At 40.5% G+C, this 16,016-nt stretch overlaps 1 protein-coding gene across 7 annotated transcripts in view; it reads right to left on the reverse strand.

The window, feature by feature from the left end:
* The window catches only part of BTBD3 (BTB domain containing 3), a 35,636-nt gene extending 20,292 nt beyond the window's left edge, over positions 1–15,344 (reverse strand). For 2 of the 7 annotated variants that reach the window (XM_028828185.2, XM_001082699.5), the window contains exon 1: positions 15,207–15,344. The gene's annotated coding sequence lies outside the window, so the exon portion shown is untranslated. Of the gene's footprint in view, positions 1–13,597; positions 13,629–14,084; positions 14,160–14,687; positions 14,834–14,968; positions 15,160–15,206 lie in introns of those variants that run through there. The other 5 variants (XM_077949120.1, XM_077949116.1, XM_077949118.1 and 2 more) reach the window with 5 other exon arrangements.
* Between the last annotated feature and the right edge of the window lie 672 nt (positions 15,345–16,016).

Consider the following 16,016-nt stretch of genomic DNA (forward strand, 5'->3'; position numbering starts at 1 on the left):
TCATGTTGGCCTAAATAAATAAATAAATAAATCTGCTTGAATTTTTCAATAACGAATTCACTGGCTATAAAAGTATATTTCTTAGAAGGCAGGGTGAGGAAAATTCATTCCATGTGTGCCTGTCGTTTGATGTGTATATGAATTAAAAGTATGAAGCCTTTTAAGCAGTTCTGACTTGCACTGGTCAAGAAAATATCTAAGCAGAACAAGTGACCAAATCCCTCTGCAACCTCCCAGCAACATCTGCTAGTGGTGATGCAGAACAAAGACTGCCATAGGGATCATTTGCTCCTAACAGAAAAGGCAAGAGTTTCTCCAGGAACTACAAAACATAGAAATTGCCCCATAGTTGGCTCTGTAACTTTTCTTACTATTGATGCTGTTGGTTTCTAAGCCATCTGAAGGTCCCCCAGTGACTCTTGAGCAAAAATGAACAGTGCCAAAGGAGCAGTAAAGTCACCTTACTTTTCCCCAGTCCTCCTCACCCACACCTGAATGATGGGGGATTTAGGCATAGTGGTAACATGGCCTGGGTAAATGCAAAATAGCTACTGTGCATTCCCCTTTGCAATAATCAACGTATTGTTTCATGGGGAATCTCTGGGAGATGCAACAGTAAAAATTATTGATTTTATTAAACTTCAGCTGTTGAGTACACACTTTTAAAATATTCTACATCATGAAATTGGGAAGTGTGCACAAAGCATTTCTGGGGAAATTGAAATAGAATGGTTTCCTTGAGAAAAAACATGTGTACAACTATTTGTGTTACAAGTCAAACCAGCAGCTTTCTTCTTGAAATACCATTGTTACTTGACAGAAGAAGCAAAGTATGCTTATTCAGACTAAGGTATTTGGCAGACATTTTCTCAAAAATGAATGAAGTGAGCCTGTCACTGCAAGGAAAACTGACAATATTTATCGCTGATAATAAAATTCAAGGCTTCAAGCAAAAATTAGAATTTGGAAACCTTGATTACACCACCACGAGCCTGACAGCTTCCCGATACTCAAAAGACTGTTCTGATAAGAGTAGTGATATTAAATGAACATGATTTTTGATACTGTATAATGAAATGTGTCAACACTTGAAAGATTTGCATAACTCAGTGAACCAACCTTTTCTAATAAGAATGCAATTACAATATAAAATCATGCATTGGTAAAAGATCCAAAGTACAAGACTGACCAATGGATTTAAAGTATAACAAGTGTACAAAACATTCACTGATATGGTTTTAGATTCTACATGGCAATTTAAGAAACTACTATTTATGAAGCTTTGGTGAGGTATCAAATATCCACAATCATCTGAAAATGCTATTAAAATATTCTTTTCCAGCTATACATCTGTATGAGGCCAGATTTCCTTCATATGCTTCAATGAAAACATTTATTTTTAAATAAACACTTAATTTTTTTCTTTAATTTCGACTAAATATTAATAGATATGACCCCTATAAACACGTGAGCCAATTAAACCTCTTTTCTTTATAAATTAAACAGTCTCAGGTAGCTGCTTTACAGCAGTGTTAGAATGGACTCATAGAGCTATTAACAACAAAAAAAAATTCTTAATGAATTATATACAAGATCAGGGCCAAGTTTTTACACATACCTGCTTTTTCCCTTTTATTCTCCTAGAAAACAGTAACTAATTCTCAGAGCACAATTCTCAACCATTCACTCCAAAATATATTTTTGCACATTACAGACAGAATGAAGGATACAAGAACCAATCTCTGCCACAAAAATTAAGAACGGTGGCTCACGCTTGTAATCCCAGCATTTTGGGAGGCCAAGGCAGGCAGATCACCCGAGGTCAGGAGTTCAAGACCAGCCTGGCCAATATGACGAAACACTGTCTCTACTAAAAATACAGAAAATTAGCTGGGCGTGGTGGCGGGCGCCTGTAATCCCAGCTACCCAGGATGCTGAAGCAGGAGAATCACTTGAACCCAGGAGGTGGAGGCTACAGTAAGCCGAGATCGTGCCATTGCACTCCAGCCTGGGCAATAAGAGCGTCTCGGGGGAAAAAAAAAAAAAAATTAAAAGCAGTCAAAGAGCTACTATTCCATCTGTTCAATGGCACTGGTTGGCATCTCGTTAATACCCCAACCTCAGAAAACTCACAGAATACAGGGTGCAAGATCGTATTAATTGACATCCTCTTTGAAGACATTAAGAAAAATATTGTAAATGAGCTTTGAGGTAGACAAGTACACCTACAAACTTCACATAAACCAGCAAGAAAACAAACATCTTTCTCCGAAAATTTGCTTTCTCCTACATCGTATTTCCTTAGGAGAATCGGGGGTAGCGATCTTTGGTGTTCTCCTAAAGCAAGTATGGCTGCCAATGTTTAAGATAATTTGTTAACTTTTTTCTTTCATTTAAAGAGAGACATATCAGGCAGAAACTGCCTCTTCCTACAGGGCCATTTTAATATTATATCTACAGAGTATGGCATTTGACACTATACAATATCAAAATATTCCTACATACTAAGTAGAAGAAAATGATTTGTTGGAAATAAAGTTTAGGTTAGGACTCCAAAGTCCAAAAGAAATACTTAATCTACCAGCAATAACATTTCATTTAAAAATACAGGGAACCCTTGAATGCTATGGGTTTAAACTGCTCTGGTCCACTTATATTTAGATTTTTTTCAATAACTATATTGGAAAATTAGTGGGAGATTTGTGTAACAATTCAAAAAAAAACCCGATGAACTGCACAGCCTAGATATATCAAAACTTTTTTTTTAAGTTTTGTATTTTGTTAATGGATAAAACATGTAGCTATTAATCTGTTTTATCATTTACTACCACAAAACATACACACATCTATCAGAGTTATCAAAATTTATGCACACACATACTGACGGTATATAGTGCCATTCCCAGTCCAGAGAAATGTAAACAAATGTAAAAAGGCAGCATTAAATCACAAAGGCATAAAAATAACTGTAGTACATACTATTCTACTGTAATAATTTCACAGCCATCTCCTGTTACTCCTGTGGTGAACTCAAGTGTCGCCAGTATCTGCCTAAAATGCCGTATGACGCTAATCATCTCAGCATGAGCACTTTCACTCCCCAATATATTGCTTATGGCAGTAAAATGTGATCTCTGGTGGTTCTTGCGTATTTCTCATCATGTTTAGTGCAATACAGTAAACCACGAATAACACCACGAGACCCATACAAAGTGCCACTAGTGATGCTGGAAGTGCTTCCAAGAAGCATAGAAAATACATTACAAGAAAAAAGTTGAATTGCTTGATATGTATGGTAGATTGAGGTCTGTAGTTGTGGTCACTCACCATTTCAGAGAGATGACTCATCTTGTAAACAGATGATGTAAACTCACAATATTGATGAATACAGTACAGTTCTATAAATGTATTTTCACTTCCTTATGATTTTCATAACATTTTCCCTAGTTTATTGTAAGAATGTAGTATATAATATATATGACATATAAAATATGTGTTGACTGTTTATGTTCTCAATAAAACTTCTGGTCAACAGTAAGCTCTTAGCAGTTAAGCATTTGTGAGTCAAAAGTTACACATGGATTTTCAACTGTGCGGGTGGGAGGTCGCAGTCGGGGGGGCATCAGTGCCTCTTTATGCTCAAGTTGTTCAAGTCTTTTACTAGAGCTAGTCTCCAAACACTTTCCCATCTTAACTCTTAAAAAAATTTTAAGAGGTTGTACATTTTAGTAGGATTCTGATCCTCACAACTACTTCACACTCAATAACTATATAATACTATAGAAACACCGTAAAATCAAAATAAATATAGGTTGTCCTTATCTTGAGCATCTCATTTTCCTATAAGCCAACCCAAACACCATTATATATTGACATCCCTAACCCACACCCACCTAGTCAAATCCGTCACTGCCTGGTGACGATTTTGAGTACTTGCTAGGAGATATTCGCTAGCTAAGAGCTCAGAACTCATTCTGACATTTTGGGGAGATCACTGATAAGAGAAAATAGCTAACAAAGTAATAAATTTCAAGTACGCGGCCGGGCGCGGTGGCTCACGCTTGTAAACCCAGCACTTTGGGAGGCCGAGGCGGGCGGATCACGAGGTTAGGACATCGAGACCATCCTGGCTAACACAGTGAAACCCCGTCTCTACTAAAAACACAAAAAATTAGCCGGGCGTAGTGGCGGAAGCCTGTAGTCCCAGCTACTTGGGAGGCTGAGGCAGGAGAATGGCGTTAAGTAAACTCAGGAGGCGGAGCTTGCAGTGAGCCGAGATCGTACCACTGCACTCCAGCTGGGGGACAGAGCAAGACTCTGACTCAAAAAAAAAAAAAAAAAAAAAAAATTCAAGTACGCGTGAGCTGATCCCCACTGATCCCACAGAAATACTTGTTGAATGGTATTAAATTAACTACACAATCTACTAATTTAAATAAAGAAATTATACAGCATTTATTAAATAGGTGCTGAAATCATCTTGGGGAGGGGTGAGGAAGTTCGCCATGAGAGACTGACTGCGGCTGCACAGGGATCAAAAGTGACTGCACAAGTGACTGCACATGTGCATGCTCCCTCCACTGCCGACCACTTTCAGTAACAACCCACCCTCCAATAGATGAGCTCCAGCTTCAAGCACTTATTCATCCTGTCTCCCAAGGCCACAAAAGACGGTGAAAAAACCACAGGAAGAGCCAGAGCACTCTGGAATGCACCTCCACCAACACTGGTGTCTAAGTGGTGGAGCGGGGAGGGGCTATGCAAGAGAATGCTACCAACAGCTCCCTGTAGCCTGAACCTGCATCCTGAGCAGAAGGAGGGACTTCTGGGTAGCTTCTCACCATTTTTTTCCATTGAAAATAAGATTTATTTTGGGAAAAGTCACCTGATATAACCTCAATTAAGAATTTTACCAATTTCCGGGTTTTCTAGGAATACAGATCATTCTCCAACAACACATTAAATGTAGATGGACTTTGGCCGAGTGCGGTGGCTCAAGCCTGTAATCCCAGCACTTTGCGAGGCTGTGGCAGGCGGATCACCAGGTCAGGAGACTGAGACCATCTTGGCTAACATGGTGAAACCCCGTCTCTACTAAAAATACAAAAACAAAATTAGCTGGGCATGGTGGCAGGCGCCTGTAGTCCCAGCTACTCGGGAGGCTGAGGCAGAATGGTGTGAACCCGGGAGGCGGAGCTTGCAGTAAGCCGAGTTGGCGCCACCGCACTCCAGCATGGGTTACAGAGTGACACTCCGTCTCAAAAAAATAAATAAAAATAAATAAAAAGTAGATGGACTTTATTGAATTTGACTTTTTGCTACATTCTCCATGAACAAAGGTCTGAAAATAGGTGACAGTCTACATTAGAAGTCCTTCTCTATCCACAGAGACCTAAAGTACAAAATAATAGCAGAGGGCCAAAATCAGTCCCTTACTATAGAGTAGGTATGTTTGCTGGTGATGGGTAGGCAAGACCGCTGCTTTCAAAAAAACTAGGTAAGTAGAAGAAATTAGGTGGCATTAAAAGACAAAAACTCTCACAAAGGCAACAAATACTTACAAGAGTCTCCAAAGCAGGTGTAGAACTTTAAGCAAGATGTGTTTTCTAACTGGGCTGTCCATTAATGGCCTAAACTGAGGGCAATGTGACTTATCATCAGAAAGATACATAGCTCAATGCTTTCCATTCAGCTTTGGCCAGCAGTACTGAATACTTAGGGTTCAGTATAAAATGAATTTGTGACAGTACTATTTTCAAAAGAATGAGTCTTCACGACAACAAAAAGTAGATCTAGTCAGAGTTACAAAGGCAAGGCAAATTCATCAGGTAGGATAGATGCATTAAAAGCACTGGAACTTGTGAAATTTTATTTCTAATGTGCATGGTAATCATTGCTAAAATGTTTACACCTAATTAAATATGGGGAATGTTCTTACTTATCTAGCATCATAGAAAAATTAAGGAGAGATCAAATATACACAAGGAGCTAGGTATATCTTGAATTATTTTGACAGTAGAGTTGAAGAAAATTTTCACATTTTTGTGTATAGGTAACAGCTATTGGGCTTATCCATTTCTAAAGACAACATACATCATGGTTTTTGTTCATTGTGTATTCTTCAGTTGCATAAACAATCTCTAAAATAATCATCTTCTTTTCTTGCAAATCACACCACTTGCTTGCACAGTAAAAATCTACAAATATTTCTTGCTCTATTAAGAAAGAGAAGGAAAGGGAGTCTGGTTTTGAGATATTCCTGGATTTGAAGGACACAAAAGGAGCCTAGAAACACAGTAAGCAAAACTTGAAAATGACTGCTTGATAAGTGCAGCAAACCACCACAGCACACATTTACCTATGTAACAAACCTTCATGTCCTGCACATGTATCCTGGAAGTTAAAATAAAATATAATTAGAAAAAAAAGAACAGAAAAGAATGCAAATACTTCAAGGGTCTGACACACAGGAGCCATGGAAAATAACGAGAAGTGTCCAAGAGATCAAATACAGTGCTCATCCACTTCTCAGATTTGTGTGAGGACTACAGGGGGCATAATAATTATTTAATATAATTCATATGAAAAATATAAAAATCAAGTATTTTAAAAATAATAAAATGACTGATATAAGGATTGCTGTAAGGATGACTACAACATTCTCTTGTCTGGAAAACTGAAGGTAAAGGACTAAGATCCTTTGATTTTGTGGATTTAGTAAAAGGTTAAATTATATGCATCTAGGTGGCTCTGAGGATTTCAAAATCACCTTAGAAGTGATTTCAGCAAGAACCTCATAGGTAAAAAGGCTAGAAGGGGTCATGAAAGATGTCCCAAACAGCAAGAAGGCATTAAAAGGGCCATGAAAGATGTCCCAAACAGCAAGAAGGCATTAAAAAGGGAAGAGCAAATGGTTATTGCCCACACTAAGGGACAAAATACTGCAGACTGGTTAAAAAACAAAATATAGTAACAGTATATCACTGATATTTACCAGGGAACCAGGTATGTTTTGAAAACCTCCCAGGTGATGCCATGCCTACTCTTGATTAAAAACTGAAATATAAACAGAGAAGATTCTAGAATACAATTCACATAATTCAGATGTGAATCGGGGCATTTGGTTAGGCTTTTTTGTCAGTTAAGTGACCTGGACCTATCCATTAGTACAGTTTAGTACTTCACAGAGAGCACCCTATTTAATTCTCATAAACACTCTCTGTATTATTATCTCCATTATGAATTACAAATGTTCTTGAACTTCTCCCTTGCTGGTGGGATAAGTCAATGTTAGATCTACAAATGCTAAAACACTATGCATATGTTGCTTTATGGGAAATTCACTGAAAAAAATGGAGAAGACAGACTATATTCATTTATTCAAAAAATATTTACTGAGCATCTTCTATGTGCTAGGCACTTGGGACACATTAATAAACATACTCACCCTCAAGGAAGTTATAGTCTAGCAGATGTAGGAAAGAGAGGCAATTCACAAAAATAAGTAAATAAATACATAGTAACTTAGAAGGTAATAGATGCGATAGAAAAATAAAATGCAGAGCACTGCAAGAGACATACGGGATGCAGATTGCAATTATAACTAGAGTAATCGCACAGACAAAATGCTATTTTAGTGAAGACCTGAAAGAGATGAGGGAGTTGACCATGAATATATCTGGGAGCTGGGGGGTAGGATAAAATATTATAGGCAGAGGAAAAAATCCAATGCAAAGACCTAAAATGAAAATGTACCTGCCATGTTCAAGGATTAGTAAGGAAGTAAGGACGGCTGGAATGGAAAGCGCTGAGTGGGAGACAAGTGGGAGAAGAGGTCAGTTAGTGAGAATCAGATCATGTAGCGCTTTATTTTTAATTTTTATTTCCTTATTTGTTTTGAGACAGAGTCTCACTCTGTCCCCCAGGCTGGAGTGCAATGGCACGATCTCGGCTCACTGCAACCTCCACCTCCCAGGTTCGAGAGATTCTCCTGCCTCAGCCTCCCGAGTAGCTGGAATTACAGGTGTATGCCATCACGTCCGGCTAATTTTTGTATTTTTAGTAGACATGGGGTTTCACCATGTTGGCTGGGCTAGTCTTGAACTCCTGACCTCAAGCAATCTGCCCACTCCAACCTACCAAAGTGCTGGGATTACAGGCGTGAACCACCACACCCGGCCCAGATCATGTAAGGTTTTATGAATCATTGTAAGAAAACTGGACTTTATTCTGAGTGACATGGAAGCCACTGGAGGGTTTTAAGCATAATGTGACTTGTGTTTTTAAAAGATCACTCTGATGTTAAGCTGATAGAAAATTAAAGAGAAGCCAGGGAAGGAAAAGGAGACCAGTGATCTGTTAGGAGGCCACAGCAATAATCCAGGAAAGAAATGCTGGAGACTTGGATAAAGACGCTGGTAGTATGGATGGGAAAAGTAGTTAAACTGATTCTGGAGACATTTTGAAGACAGAACAGGATTTGCTGACAACCTGGAAATAGAGTTGGAGAGAAAGAGAAGAGTCAGGAGGATTCCACGTTTTGTTTTGTTTTGTTTTTGCTTAAATAACCTGAAAAAAATGGAGCTAACACCCATTAGGTTGGTGCAAAAGTAATTTGCCATTAACGGCAAAAAAACACGATTACTTTTGCACCAACCTAATAAAATGGGGCAGGCTACAGGTGGAGTAGGTTTGCAGAGAAAGATCAGAAATTTTGTTCTGGCCATATTTAGGTTGAAGTACCTTTCACATATTCATGTTAAGAAGTCAAAAAAGTAGTTGGAGGTGTCTGAGGTGGAAATATTCATTTAGGAGTTTTAAGTAGCTGCACAGTATTTTATTAAAGCCCTGTGACTATTTGTGCCAACAAGCTGGCAAGAACGGGGCCTTGGCACATTCTAAATTCATAGGCAGGTAAAAAGACAAAACCAGCACAAATTTAAAAACAACTGAAAAGAAACCAGAAGGACAGCGGTATAGAAGGAAAGACAACACAGTGTGGTGTCCTCAAGAAACAAATGAAGAGAGAATATTAAAACAGAAGGAATAACAAATTACATCAAATACTGCCAACAGGTAAAGATGTGACTTGAGTGTCAGATATAACTTGGAATATTTGCTTGTGAAAATTCCCTAGTGACTATCTCCTATACCACCACAACCAAGACAATATGCTCATGCATTGAATATGTTATACTTCATTCTTCCCAGGCATTCAACTTGTTTTTCTAAAGAACCATCCATAAGAAAAATTTTGATCCAATTTAATATTTGGGACTCAAATCAGTAGACTTTTTAGAAATACCAGTTGATAAACTGCAGATGCTAATGATCACTTGCTAATATTCAATTCCCATGTCTTAAAAACATAAAATTACCTCTAGGCAACTTGGAAATGAAAGGACAGATTTTCTTTGTCCTGATGAAGAACTATGATAAACCAAAAAGCCAATATTCTACTATTCTTTCTCCTACTAAAATAAAGAACAAAAACAAGTTTGTACATTACCACCATTACTATTCCATAATGTTCCAGAAACATGTTCCAGAAACTTGTTATAACGTTACAGAAAGCTAAATCTAATGCAAACTGCCACCGAACCAAAATAAAAGTTTTAACTATTAAAAGTAGATAAAAGTGTCATTATCTGCTACTGATTATATAACTTGGGAACATACAAAAATAAACTGCAAAGCTTTTAGCATAAGTGCCAGCTATAAAATAAATACACCAAAATCAACCACCATCTTAGTCTACCAACAGCCAATCTGAAAAGCCCATCACAAAGTAACAAAAACAGATACCTAAGAACTCTAACAGGAAACATTAGGACTCAGATGAAGAAAACAACTCTGCTGAGAGATAAAAGGTCTGAATAATCTTTCATGACCCTTAAAAGAAATACTGATTACAGATGGCAGTCCTTGCCAAACAAACAAAATGCAACATGATCCGATATTTTTTTAGTTCTAAGGATTCATCTTCCAAGCCTTCCAGATTAAGATGGCAAATTTAACACACATATCCAATTACACCCTTCCCCTAAACTCCACTTAAGTGACAGTAAGGGATCTTTCTAGAAAACATAGAGACCCAAGGACTTAAAGAATTGAAATAGAAACTACAAATCATGAAAGTAGAAAGTAGATGGACAAGTGGCAACTGTCTCAGCCAACTTGAGAGAGGGAATGCTATACTAACAGTGAGAAAAGCCGGGAAGAACTCACTCCAGTCTACTCAAAAGACTGAGGGTAAAAGGGCGACGGGTTAAAATAAGATTAGTAAAAGCTGTATGAGAAGCTCTAAAATTCCAAGATGCCTTCCCCACCTCCTCACTGTAGACCATTGGCAGACAACCCCAGAACCCAGCAAGACTAGAGATTTGTTCTTGGAAGAGTAGGTAAATAGGTAAGTCTGCATGGTGAACCTTCTCCAAAGTGACTACACAGAGAATGGTGAAACCCCAGCCAGACTCCTCCATGACCAGTGGAACCTACACTCTTTCCTCAGTGCAAAACTTTACTGGAAGACCACTCTCTGATCAGCCCGAGAAGACCCTACAAACGGCCCCAGTGAAAAACTCAGGAGAAACAGTGAACAGTCCAAATTGGCTGCCACTGGGGAGGGAGAGTAAGAGATGGGGAAGAAGAGGCAGATGAAAGACCATTTATTTTACAATAAGCCTCTTAGACTTTTAAAGCCGTGCATGTATTAAATACAATAATCCTTATCTGAAAGGACAGGTGCATATAATTGTAATGTTAAAAGGACAGTGTGACTTGCTCTGCCAGATATTTCTAAGTATTCTAAATCTATGATTAAAAAGATGTGGCATTAAGACTAGAGATCAACACACAAATGAGGAGACCTAAAACCGAAGCAGACCCCAGTTAGTCAAGATCTTAAAAAACAATAAAGACCACAAAGCAAAGAAGAAAGGAGGAACTAATTAACAAACAGTGCTGGTATAACTCACTAACTAGGGAAAAGGAGGAGGAGGCAGCGGTATGGGAGTGCTTCATATCCACGTACAATTATAGAATTAAATGTAAAAAGATCTACTATATTTCCAAAATGTTGCTTCATTTATCTCACCTTTCAGATAAAGATGATTAAATTTAATACATGCATACAGTTTTAAAGTCTAAAAGCCCTATTGTAAAATGAGTGGTCTTCCTCATTGCCTTAGTCTTCCTCCCCAGCGGCAGCCACTTTTGACTGCTTACTGCTTCTCCTGAATTTTTCACTGGGGCCATTTGCAGGGTCTTTCTGGGCTTTCCAAGCATGAACAAATACAAGGAAAAAAATCATAAAGGACAAGGTAGAGACCTGTTTACATAGAAATAAAAGTATTTTATTGTTTGAAAAATGCCAAAAAGTGAATTAAATAATGGCCTTTGAAGAAAAAAAAAAAAACCCACTAAAAATACGATAAAGGTGCAATCTTTTTTATATAAAACAGGTATGTCATTTTTTTAAAATCACCACTTAAAAGTAAAGTAGGCAAAATACCAGAAGAGAGAGCTCCCAAAAGAAAAACAAACAAAAAAAAAGATTATCAATTTCAATAGTTACCAAAAAAAAATTAAAATATCATATTTTTATAGAAAAATCAGGAAAGATGATGAACACTGGAGTGTTGACACACTACAGGTAGACCATACACTCTGTAAGGGAATGTTACAGCATAAGCAATTTGGCAACAAGCCACAAGACTCATAACAGAGTTCACCTCTGCCCCAGGATTTCTACTGCTATAAATGTAACCTGAGTAAGTCTGAAATACTTAAACTTTCAGACAAGGGCATTTTTCTCAGCTCCACCTGTGTGTCCACTCTTACTTACTGAGCCTACATCCTTTGGTCAACCCTGCTGGCCTTCCTCTACTTAGTTCATTCCATCTCACCAAAACTCTACGGTGCAGGTACCATGACCCTTATTCCAAGGAAATGCGATTAAAGAGGTAATTAAGGTTACTTAGGAAGTGGCCATGGTAGGACTTGCAACCAGAGGGTTTAATACTGTATTCTCAGCCACTACAAATAAAAATAATACGTAAAACAACAGAAAACTAGGTCAATAAACTTGCATGTACTCATCATTAAAAACCTTATTTTCAAAGGGTTTATGCAAAAAGGAAACATCTCTAATATTTACTTCATACTAAATGAGAGGAATATTTAAAACTACAGATAAAAATTAAAAGCCAATTTTGTTTAGAAGTATGTCTGTGCAGACAAACAAAAAGGGTAAAATGGAAGCACATCATCTAATTACCAGTTGTTTGTTTCTGGATGATGTGATGGTGATTTTTACTTTATTTTTTTCAGTGATTCCCAAAATGTCTCCCAACAGGAAATACTTTTTTATTTAATTTTTTTAAGGGAAACAAAGCAACAAGAGAAATTCTCAACTGTATTTGCTTAATTTGAATAAACAAAGGACATGTCGATAAATGTACATTAATGCACACCTTCAAGGAATTTGAGACTGGACAACTACGTTGAAAGAGATACTAAATTGAAAAGGCTTAAACGTAATTTTTAAATGTGTGATGAAAGAAGGGAAGATTAGGTGAGAGATCACTATTTTAGCAGCCCAGCATCTCTGCTGGAACTACAAGGTCCATCACATGAGAGGGGTTTCCACCACTATTCCTTTCTCATAGTAAACGGGAAAAATTCACCTTACAGAATTTGCTTGATAGCCCAGTTAACAGAAATTTAAACAGCACATAAAATAGATTTTAGTAAGAGAAAACCATTTCAACTCCCAACACAAACTCAAAAATCATTGGAATCCTAAAGGCATTTTGGAATTAACTAAATTCTGGTAACTTACAGAGCAAAGTTTAAAAGATTTTTTAAAAAAACAATTAAAAACAAATGTGTAAATGACCCATTTCTGTACTATTTTATTCAGAAGAGTTTTAACAGTTCCTTGCAAGGCAAAAGGGAATTAGATGTCTATAGAAGACCTATTTTGAGCGTTAAAAAAAAAATGAACATTTTTTCCAGTTCATCTTTGGATGCATGTGTTTCAGCAGGTAAGTAGGAGAATGTGTAGCCTAATTGTGCCTTTCCTTTGTTAAAGTATAATATTACAAGCAGTTTTAATATTTTGTAAAGAATGTTGGCAGAGTACTTTCTAGGAACACAACAATTTAAAAGCTAATAATAACATTTTTGCCACAGATTATCAGGCAGAGTACTTTCTAGGAACAAAACAATTTAAAAGCTAATAGCATTTTTGCCACAGATTATCAAAAGTTTTCCGCACAGATGTGGAGTTATATTTCACTTTAATTTTTAAATATAAGGTGTAACTTAGGACTTTAGAGAAATAGTGCATACAATTCTTAGGCATGTGCACCTCCAAGAAAACGTGCTAAAAAAAAAAAGAAGAAGAAAAGAAAACATTGTTTCCACTTCATTTTGGAAGCCCGTTAAACAAGTTATCAATGCAAGGATTGGAAAAGAATGAAAAATCAAGAAAGAACATAGCTGCTAGTAGTTACCATCCCATACAACGGCATTAATAACTAATCTGTAAGTATCTTAGAAAGAAAATCTTGGAACTGCATAAGTTCACCCTTACCTGCGCTGAGGCCAAGAAATGAAAAAGGGTGATTCAAAAATCTTCTGAAAAGGAAGAGTCCTATTCAGAAACCCAAGGGTAAGAGGACCCGCCCACTTCCCCTGGAGGACTCGTTGCTATGGGAACCCGCAGTAACCCTGTAAAGCCAGTAACCTACAGGGGAAGAAGATCCTCCCCGAGGTTAAAGTTAAAACAGGGGATCTGGCGGAGGGTTGAGTGGAGGACTGAGGTAGGGTTAAAAGAAGGGGAAAGCCTTTGGCTGGGCATGGGGTCAGTGAAAGCGGGCTTAGTAACCCCAACAGAAATTCAAAACAGCACTTAGAACAATTGTTTTGAGTGCTAGAGTCACATTATAGTTCATAAAGTTTGAACCATTAGAGACACTTCCCGCCCTCCCTGGTGGGAAACAAACCCCCCTTTGTGAGTTCCTGTCTAGGAAAATGAATTTGAGTTTCATCTCACCAATTACAAACCGCATGCTACTTACTATGTGAAACTAAACTCTTGACTTTCTTACATTAAACCAGTATTTCCAAACTCGGCTGCGCGATCACCTGGGGATCTTTAAAAAACACACTGTGTTAATTGGTCTGGTGTGCGATTAGGCATGAAGAGTTTTAAAACTCTCCAGCGACTCCTCTGTGCAGCCAAGTTTGGGGAAGCCGTATTACAGGATTTGGCGAGGTGGCGGGGAATGTTTAAAAAAGAAAAAGCACCGTGATCTCCCTTGGTCTTTTGAGGCCTAATAATAGAATTAGCTCGCTTTCAGCAGGCACACACAGGACAATGGGCTGCTTGATAAATAGGGATCCCCAGCAGGCCGGAACAATACTTTCTTTGAAAACGCCAGGAGGTAGAAGCCTTCTCTTCCCAAGAGAGCAAACATCCTTCTTCCCGAACACCAAACTTATACGTCTATTTTAAGAGCAAACGGGCCACGAATGCCACTCAGAACTCGGAGGACGAGTTCCAGCCTCAGGAGGAAGCCGCCCCCGCCATCGCCCGCCGCCACTCGCTGGGTTGCCGCGGCGCCTGAGGCCGCGCAAACCCGGAGCGTCGGTCCCCGGAGTCCCCCACGGACCCTGCTCACCGCGCCCCGCCGGCAGCGCCTCAGGAAAGTTACTTAGGGGAAGTTTGCTCCGCTTCCCACCGCGCGCCTCCCCGGGAGAGGGGCGCGGCCCCCGCCACCTGCTAGGCGCCAAGGCTTCCCGACCGCGCCCCCTGCTTGGACCTCCGCCACCTCCGGGGTCGCGCACCCCGCGGGCGTCCGCACTGCCAGGAGGGCTCGTGCGCCCCTCCCGGGGTCCCTCGGCTGAGGCGGCCCTGCCCCTCCGCCCCGGGCACCAGGACCACCGCACGGGCCCGACGCACCCCACTGGGAACCCCTCGGGAAGCCAACCCGCGCGGCGAGCGACTCTGGAGCCCGGGGGGCGGATATGGGATCCACCGGACCCCTGGGTCCGAGGCCGACCTGCGCCCCCCGGCCCAGCTTCTCCTCGCTTCGCTTGGCCCCTCCGGCCGGCCGCCGGGCGCGCGCCCCTGCCCGGGCGGTCCCGCGCTGCGCACGCGCGGAGGCGCCGGCCCGCTCGCCCGCGGCGCCCTCACTCACCGCCCGCGCTCCTCCTCGCCTCGGGCGACGCAGCCGTCCGCCGCCTTGCCCTGTGCCCGCTCCTCAGGCCCCGGCCGGGGCACTCGGAGATCCAGCGCCCGGCGGGCTTGGCGGGCACTCGCACGCAGGGCACGCTCTGCGGGAGCGAGCGCGCGTGCCCGAGCACCGGGAGGGAGCGGGGCAACATGGGCGGTGCTCCCGGAGGCGGCCCTGGATACGGGGCATGCGCAATGTCTGCCCTTTCCTAAAGTAGGAGTGAGGGGTGGGCGGGAACCCTGGCCTGGAGGAGGCGGGGAGGGTGGAGGAGAGCCAGCACTCCCCCATCTCTGAGAGGCGACTTCGTCCTTGTCCCACAAACTGCATTTTTTCTCTCTGGGGCATTCATCAATGAATATATTAAGCATTTATTGAACACTTGCATTGGCAGAGCGGATGTGCGGGATACAGCGCATCCTCCGGTAATAGGGGGCCGAATACATTTGGCTTTGGGGCTCATTTTCAGGCGCTGATGCCAGCCCTCTCTCTAACAGATAAGGAGGGTGCATAAATAGAGGTCTCGTAATACCTAACGACTACACTCTTCAGTGATCTGGGGAAGGAGAGTAGCTGCTGGTTGGGTTAATCATGAAAACTTAAACAGCATATGAATCCATGCACCCTGTCGGGGACGAGTTTAATCTGAGTGTATTGTTCTTAGTGAAAGATGAAAACGGCGGCCGGAAAGGTAGTTTCAGCTCATCTGGAAATAATCTTTAATGCTTAGCACGACTTCACCCTTATTCCGTGGATAATTGAGAGGCACAGAAGAAG

Source organism: Macaca mulatta, chromosome 10 (genome assembly GCF_049350105.2).
Source record: "Macaca mulatta isolate MMU2019108-1 chromosome 10, T2T-MMU8v2.0, whole genome shotgun sequence".
NCBI lineage: Eukaryota > Metazoa > Chordata > Mammalia > Primates > Cercopithecidae > Macaca > Macaca mulatta.